Consider the following 11,452-nt stretch of genomic DNA (forward strand, 5'->3'; position numbering starts at 1 on the left):
TATTTATTCATCTAATCTCTTTTCTTTTCTTTTCTTTTCTTTTCTTTTCTTTTCTTTTCGTTAATTTTATGTACCCAACATGTTTTTTTGTTAACTATAACAACACTGACTTATATGGATCATGTAATGATTAATATTTTAATTTCTAAATTAACGACCTAAGAAATATAGTGCAAGAAACTAAAACCAACAAATGATAAAATAGTTAGGATTTGGAAAAGCTTATAAAAATACTTTTGGCTTTTCAAGGAAAAAAGACTTCATCATAAAAAAATGATTAATCATTGAAAAAAATCCTTTATTTTCAGGCAAAGTTGCAGTTTATGTGCTCTTTTTGGTGCATATCTGATGTGTCTCATCACACACAAAGTGTGACTCAAACATGCTTTCTCATACAATGCGGTGTGTCGTGTTTGCAGCCCGGGGTCCAGAAAGCACACGCCCATCTATGATGGAAACATTAATAAAGGTGTATCGAACATAATGTGATGCTAATGCACAGATTGACAGGGCACTTTCTCACTGCTCTTTCCTGGTGGAAAGCATTGGCGCTGCTCCTTCCTCTCTGTGCGTCATGTATTGCCAGTGCTTTGGAACCTGTTTGATTTAGACAGATGGCTCTTCTCATTTGAGCTGACTGACAGCTCCCAACCTGTCAATCATGTCAGGGAAGATGAATGCGAGAAAAAAGGAGGCCAGTGAAGTGAAATGCATGAACTTGTACACACTGCATGCTGCGATAGATTGTTTCCTCCATCTTATGCGTTCTGAAGTGTCAGGTGTTTTTAAACCGCTGGACTATGGTTGCAACCTGGTCTCACATAATTCCGTGAAATGTCCACGGGTCCTTAACTCAAAATCCGTGAAGCCATCACGGAATTGCCCCAAATTCCGTGACCCGGCCACGGATATTTCTCCAACGCAAGTCAATGACACTGACCTCCCGTGATCCACACACGGATACCCGTTTCAATGACGGAGTACAGAACTCGCTGAACGGACGTGCTTTCTCATTTGGAAACAGCAACATTTGAAGTATTTGTTTCTTTTCCAATATCAAATGCCATAATGACATTAACCAGACAGCTGTTGTAGTTATTGCATTGTCCTGTCATCATAAAAATTACGTTTGTTTCAGTTACAAAAGTCCCGTGATGGCACGGACCTCCGCAACCTGACCTCACTCACTTGTTTAGGAACTTACAAGCTTTTCGTCGACACTGTTGCAATGGCATGTAATTAACTTGGCATTTTTTCTCGTCCTGTCATCATAAAATCCAGTTTGATGGCGTTTTACACACATTTTGGCTATAGTCAGAACTAAAATCTGTGATAGGAGCACGGAGTGAGTCTGTGCTTAGATCACGGATAACTCTAACGCAAGTCAATGACACTCATCTTCCGTGGTCCGTACACGGATCGTTTCAGTGATGGAGTACAGACCTCACTCAATGGACGTGCTATCTCATCTGGAAACGCAACATTTGAAGTATTTATTTTTTTCAACACCAAATACCATGACCAACCTGACTGTTATTGTAACTATTGCATTGTCCTGCCATCATACAGATTCACTTTGATTCTGTTAGCCTAACTAAAATCTGTGATAGGAGCACGGAGTGAGTCTGTGCTGAGATCACGGATAACTCTAACGCAAGTCAATGACACTCTTCTTCCGTGGTCCACACACGGAAACCCAGTCTCACGGCAGTTCGTGATTTTGTCACGTAATTTAATCTATTTATTCGTGGCAGGCACACGTTTATTTCCTTATTTTCATGATTGCAGCACGTTTTTTTAAACTAATGCATTTCAACTGGAGGCATCTTTCGTGCATCAGCACAATATTTTCTGATTAATTATTATTATTATTATTTAATTTTTCACAGGACAACAGAAGAAACTCACTGAAACTTGAAAAAAAAATCGGAGCTTAACTTACTGTACAAAACTGAGCAACATACTGTATTGCTGGTGACAAAAACACATTAAAACTTTTTTAGCTGTAAAATGCGCATTGGTTCTTTTTTTACTTTTTCATTGATTTTTATTTTTTTCATAGGCCTAGATTAATTTTTTTTTTATTACAGAATTCAATATCAAGTCCTTGACACATAACTGTAACACATTTTTACATTAAGAAACAATTTAGTTTAAATAAAAAGAACAAAAAAAATAAAAATAAATAAATAAATAAATTATTTATTAGCGATAGGCCTACAGATTTATTAAGAGTTTTTATTAAGGCTATTGTAAAGGATTCTTAAAAAATGATGTCGCTGATGAGCCTCTGATCGCTGTCAGATTCTGTGATATGAATGTCCGCTAATGGGTTTAGAATGAGCCCCGCTCGGCCCGTGTTCTGGCTTACTGTAATATGTAATAAGACCGAAATAATATAATTAAAATAAAGAAATGAATGAATACATGATAACATCTAAATAAATGTTGATAGATTTAGCGTTATAGTTTTAAAAATATTAATAAACAGCAAATCAACACAGCTTCGAAATAATAACCGAGAAAGACCTAAATAATAATAATAGGCTACATAATTAATAAACAGCGCCGCCCCTCCCACTACGCGCATCACGCGCTGTGCGTCAACCCCAAAGCGTCAAAAACTGAAGCGTGGTCAAGCGCCTCTAGCGTCACTGACATGAGATGTTTATCGCTTTGAAATCACGTTCAAGAAGTCTCATTCAGCACACATCGCGATACTTTCCATCAGTTTGCAAGAGCCGCAGGTTGGGTGAGTTATACAGTCTATGGTGAGTAGTAGTAAATATGCTATTTTAATGCCTGTCCTAAAACGTATTCTGTCTTCTTTATTAATCATATGAGCGCCTTATGTTTACTCTCTGTATTACATCGGTCATCCGAGGCTGTCTTTGAGTTTCATTGTGTTTAACTAATTGAGCACAGCTGCTAACTGGTTAAACTCTATCGGTCACGTGACGTGACGTGACGTGCCACAGACCTTTTATATTCATTTCAGGTTCAAAGATGTAAGTTGTATTTGTAGTAAAATCATGGTAACCATGACACCTACAAAAGTAGGTAAAACCCAGTAAACAAGACATTTACCATGTTTTTTTTTTTGTTTTTTTGTTTTTTACCACAGTAACTGTAGCTTTACTGTAGTATAGTAATAGCACATTAATCACCAAATTAACTATAGTTGTACCACTGTAATGGTAGTGTTTTAATGTGCTTTTATATGACTTATTTCACAGTAATCACATTTACTGTACCATGCTTGTAATACCTTTTTAATGTAAAAAAAAAAAAAAAAAACATTTTTCCCATATTGCAGTTCAATTCATATTGGTTTATATCTTAAATATTTTGCTCACAGATCACTATTAACATTCTGTATATAATTCTGTTTTATTTTCTTTCCCCATGTATTAATTTTTTAGCTGAAAAGACGTAAAGGAAGCAGTCACCCCAGTGGTGTTTGTGGAGAGGTATTCCTTCAGAAATGGAGAAGACAGAAAGCTGCAGAGGCAGGTTGGTCTGTGATAGTTTGTCCCTTTTATCAAACATTCCTGTTGTTATCATTTGCACAGCATTTTGTTGTTTCTTAAACTATTGTACAGTCCAAATACCCACACTTGCCATCTTTGCACATTTCCTTTATTTGGCCCAAGTGCGCATGAAGATCACAATGTGTGTCGATCTTAACATGACAAAGTTCGTTTCAACTTTGTATTTTAAAAGAAACTTCTAAATGTCTTTTCAATAGTCCCTATTAAAGATGACAATTTATTTTGTGGTGCTTCTAATTAAGTGATAAAAAGAAGTTACAAATGATGTACAAAATAAATATACTTTTCTGTGCACCAAGAAAACATGCAACACTTTGTTTTACTACTAAATTAGTCTCAATTTCTAATTATTATAATTAATATTTCACAAACATTGGAAAGTTGCGTGACCTCCTGTGAGATCTCTGCAAAAAGTCTCACATTAATTCCAAAACATGATGCATGATAGGATACACTAAGCGTTGTATAGCGCTCCGGAGCAGTATTGGAGAGGTTTAGTGTGTGTTAAGGACACTGTGCTTTGGCATTATTAAGACCGGGGACAGTCTCATAGTCACGTACACACACTCTCAAGTGAATAAGACCTCAAGTGTGGGTATCTGGAAAGGGGAAAAGTCTTTAAAATGATCCCTAAATACAGTCCCACATCAAAGTCTTAATAATTCACTAATGCTTTCATGGTCTAAAAAATAATGTATGTAAGTAATGTATAAGTTAAAGTATATAGTAATGTATAAGTTGCATGTAATGAAATAATATTTCCTTTCTTTCTGTCTTACAGGATTGTTTGCAGATAATGCTGTTCTTCTTTTTCAGAAGTTTTTGGGGAGCCAACCCTCACAAACCTTCCTAAAAACTAAAAGAGCTATTACTGAGTCTCAGCGACTCTTGCCACGATCAGCTCTTCCCAGGTACATTTGTTTACTCATCAAATGCTCTGGTCTGAATCTTACTTTAAATTAACTTAATTATATGTTTAATGAGCAATATTGCTCATTGCACACATATTAAGATTATCTTGTTTCACAGAAGAGAAGGAAGACCAAGGAAATGATTTGCTCAGGATGAGGAATGAAGATGGTCATCTTGTGCTCAAGCAAACAGAAGTCCACTGGTATGTGTGTGTTATGTGTTACAGGACTTTATGATGATCTCTCACAGGACTGGTCATGTCAGCCGTAATTATTCTTTCCAATGTTTTTATATTTATTTTATTTTATTTGATACAGCTATAATAATTATAGCATGTTAGCAAAGTTTGACTGGAACATTTTTAATCTAAAGTTTTAAAAAAACACCACCTGTTATTCTTAAAAGCATACAAGTGTCATAAAAGTGGTTTAATTGATATAAACACCAACTGATATTATCTCACTGTTTTGTGAATGTTGTGTTATAAATTGTGAATTGATAGTTGATTGGTTTGAGCAAAGCCTTACACTGCACAGACTAAAACACATTTGTGAGAGAAGTCATTAACTCTGGAGAAAGATTCTAGAGGAAGAAAACACATTTACTGCAACCATAGATGAATTCTAGAGTCTCTGAGAAGTACACATGCTAATGGAGTCTCATGGGCAAGTCCTTTGCCTCTGTAACTTTTTCTAAATTCTTGCATAATGAAATTGTTTATTGCAGTATTTTAACAATTTTACTTTGTACAGATGATCTCATCAAACCAAAAGAGGGGTTTTGACCAAGTGATGCTCTTGAAAGGACTGAAAGAAGAGGATGTGGTAAATTGTCTTCAGAGAAAAAGCTTCTCAAAAGATCTTAAAACAGCTTGAAGAATGGTAAGTGTACAGTACTACAAGGGTCATAGTTTCTCACCCTGCTAAAATCACACAGAACATAAGCTGAGCTCTCTGTCCATTAAACAACTTCATCTGGATTGTTTGTTTCACTTTGACCAGGTCTGGGATCTTAGGACTGAGAGATCTCACTGGCACCCAGTTAACCTCCATAGAGAACATTTATCAGAAGCGCTGTCTGGGTAGGGCAAGAAACATCATCAAGGATGCCTCTCACCCTAACCATGGACCTTTCACCCTCCTTCCACCCGGCAGGCGTTACAGGAGCCTACGCTTCTCGAACTAGTAGACTCAGGAAGAGCTTCTTTCCTGAGGCTGTGACACTCCTGAACACCACACCACCAATCTATCCTGCACCTGTTCTCTTACTGCACTGGTCACGTACTTTACATACATGTATTGCACTACTCATATTTTGCACAGACTGCACATGGTTAAATCCATTACACTATAAACTGTCTAAAGCTGTTACTGTACAAGCACAGTAAACTATTTCTACAATAAATATAATTGCACTACTATTATTTTGCATTTAATAAATTGTTAAACTATACTTTTGCACACTCATTCAACTGTATTTATTACCACTGTTCTCAAGTTCCTGCTATTCATAATGTATATATAATTCTTCTTTGCTCTGTTCATAATGTACATACAATCCCTACATTACATTCATATTTATATTCTGTATATACTCTGATCAATATTGTATATAGCAACTCCACTGTAAATTCTGTATTTCATAGCTTTACTTACTCTGCACTTTTATGTATATAAAACACTATATTCTTGCACTTCTGGTTAGATGCTAACTGCATTTCATTAGCTCTGTACTTGTACTCTGCATAATGACAATAAAGTTGAATCTAATCTAATCTAATCTAATCTTCTGGCTGAGAACAAGCTACACCACATCAGTGCTGGATATCAACCAAAAGCTGTTTCCAGACACGAGAGAAGATCACGATGAAACCAGTTTAGATGTGTTGATAAGGAATCATTATTTTCTGAAACAGTATCAAATGTCTTATATGTATCACATGATCTGTATCACAGTTGACTGGATGGGACTGTGTGACTTTTAAGGACATTTCATCACTCATCTGTGTGAACTGATTAATATATGAGGTTAATGTATTTTTGATTATGAATAATTATTTTCCTTGAATCTTATTTGTCTTGATGCTACTTTATCATCTTTATAGTCTATGCTTCAATAAAATGAATATGACGAATATTGTGTTCTGAAGATTCTTGTTAAATACATCATTTTAGGTAGGCTCATATGTGTTTATTTTAGACTTGGAAAAACAACATATTAATTATTGGGATTATTTTTTACTTAAGACATAAAAATATTTGATCAGATTAATGACATCTGGGACATCAGTACACCAGAAAGTTATTATTGTTTATATTTAGTAACCAATGCCAATTGTTTTGTGAAAGAAAGGGAGTTATGAGATTAATTATTTTGCATTACAAGATGGTGCCATGGGCTTTATTGTTACAAGCACTTGACGGATAACTGAGAATGTAGCAGGAATGATCAACGTGGATCTTGTACTGCATTAAAACCAAGAGCACACACATTACTGATGTCCAGCACATGAGGAGCAAGAGACGGGTGAGAGGACATTTTTACACTGATTTTTGCTAATTAGTTATTAGTAATATATATATATATGAATGAATTTGTCCTTGTGTAATAGTGAAGTATCACAATGTGTATACATTGTCCTTGATTACGGCTTAACAGTGGGGAATAGATAATGGCATGTTGTTGCAGGTTCATCCATTATATTTATTGATGTTTACTTCAAAAATCAAATAAATAATCTATTATTTTCATTATTAAATCATTTCTTTCTAATTTTTCAATGTTTCATCAGATGGCCTCACAATGTCCTGTCAAAAGGTATAATAACAATGATGTAAGAATTAGAAAACAGAGGACTGTGAAAACTGTCAGATATAAATGTGACTCAGCTCAGTTTGTTGTCCATGATGAGGAGAATACATATATGTAGGTTTTACTGCCCTTCTACCCCCAGGGGCCCAGTAGCACCCCCCGGAAGAGCCAAAAACTGTACATTTCAAATGGCTGTAAATCAGAGTCCAATTAACATATCAAAGCGAAAATCAGCATGATTACTACTTATGCTATGCTGATAAAATAATGTTGGGCACAGTTTTCAGAAATGAATGGAAAGGTGGCATAAAGGCATTTTACATATTGCATACTCTAAAATACTAAATTTCACCATGCCTCTCAAATATATCATAGTGGTTTACACAGTGAACATATTTATATGTCTAGTTTACCATTCAATATATTATTTATTTCATTTCGTTAATAAAACTTTTTAAACTACATTACCCATAAGCCTCCATCGTTCTATCTATGGAAAGGGAATACTAGGCGCTGTTTTTTGTAGTTCATTGAAGTTATTCTTAGGGTTAGTGTTAGGATCTCGGTAAAAAGGTGATTTTTCTCAACATAGAAACACCCAATGTTGACTTAATATATTTACTAATGTGATAATAGCAGCAAAACATACTTTTGTAACATGATCCGCTGTTTAATATGGGTTAAAAGATAATCCAACCACAGACAGTCCTGCGATGACAAGGGACATTCACAGCCAATGACATCAAAGCTGAGCAGCGTCATCACACTTCCTTAACCATTTATTGTCATTCATGAACGCTGTTTTCCGGCTAAAGGGATAGATTGGTTAACAGTAAATTAAATTTGCCACCTATTAGATAGGGTTTTATTAACGTCTACACCTTCTTCCAACAATAATGCAAATACAGAAATTATTGTTATTCAGCTTGACAACAATTTGGCAATATCGATGTGTACATGTGTGTGTACAACACGTGATGTGAACTGCACAGTCACAGTTGTATCTTATCTAACCAATAGATTCATTTCATTCAATTTAAAAGATAAATTTTTTCCTGACCAAAGACAAGAGCATTTACTAATAAAAAGTAAAGAGTTAAATTATTAAGTTATTAAATTATTTAAATTTGTTTCTGTGATTTGCCTTGCTTTACCAATTAATCTCTAGTAATAAAAACTGAAATAAAGCATAATGAACATACATAATTTTGTAAGAGTTTTCCAGTATTTACAGATATGTCAAACTCATTTAAAGACAAAGTGTGCATATTACTGCACTGTCACCAAGCTCGTTTTTAAAGAATAAAACTATGAAGAAAAAAAAGGCAGTTATGTTGTAAACGTTAACAATTTTCAGTGTGCAAATTCTTTTATTAAAAAACAAAACATTATAAATATGGTATATATCTTTCAGAGAACACCGTAAAAATATACATTTTCTTAAAAGATTCTATTGACCAAAAAGTGATACAACACTTAATGTTTCAAACTCACAAAATAACATCATGAAGACATGCATGTCAAGTGTGCAATATCATCTATAAAACTCAATCAGCACAGCATCAGATAAACACTGATTGTCCGAACAATGGAAGAAAGATAAAGTGTTCAGGAAAACAAACACCTGCTACATAAAAATGCAGAAATATAACTTTAACAATAACATCATTCACTTCATGACTGGAACTAGGGGATTGCTGTGCATGAATATGTCCTTTACTAAAACTCCTGATCGGAACTGAAGCTTTTTTATGATAAAAGCACCAGAAGTAAAGTTTACTGTATGAAGCTTGACAAAGAGAACACAATGCTTTATCAATATGATAAATGCTATTTTTTAACTATTGTTGTCATCACTGGTTCTGTATACAGTACAGTATATGGGTTGCTGGAAGGTCACAATGTATTCATTATAAGGTTAATTAAAACAAAGTTACATCTTCTGCAGAAATCAAACCACTGCAAAGTCTTGAGTCACTGATCCAGGAACCATTTCTCTGTGTGTGTGTGTGTGTGGGGGGGGGGGGGGGGGGGGGAGTTAAAGAGGTGAATCCTTGTGCATGACGGAGAACTACAGTGTTATCTGGAAACAATCCTGTAAGACAGAAAGGATAGAAATATTATGTAATTAAATGCAACATTACTGTGTTTTTTTTAGACCATGAAAGCATAATCTGCAAAGATGCTGTATAATTAAATGTTAAATGCATCCATTATTAAAAGCAAGTCATTAATAGCAATATCTAGTCATGGAGATCACGTATAGTGGGAACATGAACTGATGGGGCTTATTTGAAGTAATTTAATGAGAAGCCAATGAACAATATAAACTTTCTGACTGTGTGGGGCAACTGATTTTCCAATATTGTGATAGGGGCTTGTACAATATCCTACAAGTGTTAAATTGAATTAGTGAATTATTAAGACTTTGACGTGCGACTGTATTTAGGGATCATTTTAAAGACTTTTCCCCTTTCCAGATACCCACACTTGAGGTCTTATTCACTTGAGAGTGTGTGTACGTGACTATGAGACTGTCCCGGTCTTAATAATGCCAAAGCACAGTGTCCTTAACACACACTAAACCTCTCCAATACTGCTCCGGAGCGCTATACAACGCTTAGTGTATCCCATCATGCATCATGTTTTGGAATTAATGTGAGACTTTTTGCAGAGATCTCACAGGAGGTCACGCAACTTTCCAATGTTTGTGAAATATTAATTATAATAATTAGAAATTGAGACTAATTTAGTAGTAAAACAAAGTGTTGCATGTTTTCTTGGTGCACAGAAAAGTATATTTATTTTGTACATCATTTGTAACTTCTTTTTATCACTTAATTAGAAGCACCACAAAATAAATTGTCATCTTTAATAGGGACTATTGAAAAGACATTTAGAAGTTTCTTTTAAAATACAAAGTTGAAACGAACTTTGTCATGTTAAGATCGACACACATTGTGATCTTCATGCTCACTTGGGCCAAATAAAGGAAATGTGCAAAGATGGCAAGTGTGGGTATTTGGACTGTACAATAGTTTAAGAAACAACAAAATGCTGTGCAAATGATAACAACAGGAATGTTTGATAAAAGGGACAAACTATCACAGACCAACCTGCCTCTGCAGCTTTCTGTCTTCTCCATTTCTGAAGGAATACCTCTCCACAAACACCACTGGGGTGACTGCTTCCTTTACGTCTTTTCAGCTAAAAAATTAATACATGGGGAAAGAAAATAAAACAGAATTATATACAGAATGTTAATAGTGATCTGTGAGCAAAATATTTAAGATATAAACCAATATGAATTGAACTGCAATATGGGAAAAATGTTTTTTTTTTTTTTTTTTTACATTAAAAAGGTATTACAAGCATGGTACAGTAAATGTGATTACTGTGAAATAAGTCATATAAAAGCACATTAAAACACTACCATTACAGTGGTACAACTATAGTTAATTTGGTGATTAATGTGCTATTACTATACTACAGTAAAGCTACAGTTACTGTGGTAAAAAACAAAAAAACAAACAAAAAAAACATGGTAAATGTCTTGTTTACTGGGTTTTACCTACTTTTGTAGGTGTCATGGTTACCATGATTTTACTACAAATACAACTTACATCTTTGAACCTGAAATGAATATAAAAGGTCTGTGGCACGTCACGTCACGTCACGTGACCGATAGAGTTTAACCAGTTAGCAGCTGTGCTCATTTAGTTAAACACAATGAAACTCAAAGACAGCCTCGGATGACCGATGTAATACAGAGAGTAAACATAAGGCGCTCATATGATTAATAAAGAAGACAGAATACGTTTTAGGACATGCATTAAAATAGCATATTTACTACTACTCACCATAGACTGTATAACTCACCCAACCTGCGGCTCTTGCAAACTGATGGAAAGTATCGCGATGTGTGCTGAATGAGACTTCTTGAACGTGATTTCAAAGCGATAAACATCTCATGTCAGTGACGCTAGAGGCGCTTGACCACGCTTCAGTTTTTGACGCTTTGGGGTTGACGCACAGCGCGTGATGCGCGTAGTGGGAGGGGCGGCGCTATTTATTAATTATGTATTATTATTATTTAGGTCTTTCTCGGTTATTATTTCGAAGCTGTGTTGATTTGCTGTTTATTAATATTTTTAAAACTATAACGCTAAATCTATCAA

General features: G+C 34.9%; 1 long non-coding RNA gene across 1 annotated transcript; it reads left to right on the forward strand.

Moving 5' to 3' along the window:
- The first annotated feature begins 3,421 nt into the window (after window positions 1–3,421).
- On the forward strand, window positions 3,422–4,823 carry LOC127933603 (uncharacterized). Its single transcript, XR_008147540.1, has 3 exons — window positions 3,422–3,513; window positions 4,333–4,462; window positions 4,581–4,823. It is a non-coding gene; the product is annotated as an uncharacterized LOC127933603 (long non-coding RNA).
- The last annotated feature ends 6,629 nt before the right edge of the window (window positions 4,824–11,452 follow it).

The sequence above is a fragment of the Carassius gibelio genome, chromosome A17 (assembly GCF_023724105.1).
Source record: "Carassius gibelio isolate Cgi1373 ecotype wild population from Czech Republic chromosome A17, carGib1.2-hapl.c, whole genome shotgun sequence".
In the NCBI taxonomy this organism is placed as follows: domain Eukaryota; kingdom Metazoa; phylum Chordata; class Actinopteri; order Cypriniformes; family Cyprinidae; genus Carassius; species Carassius gibelio.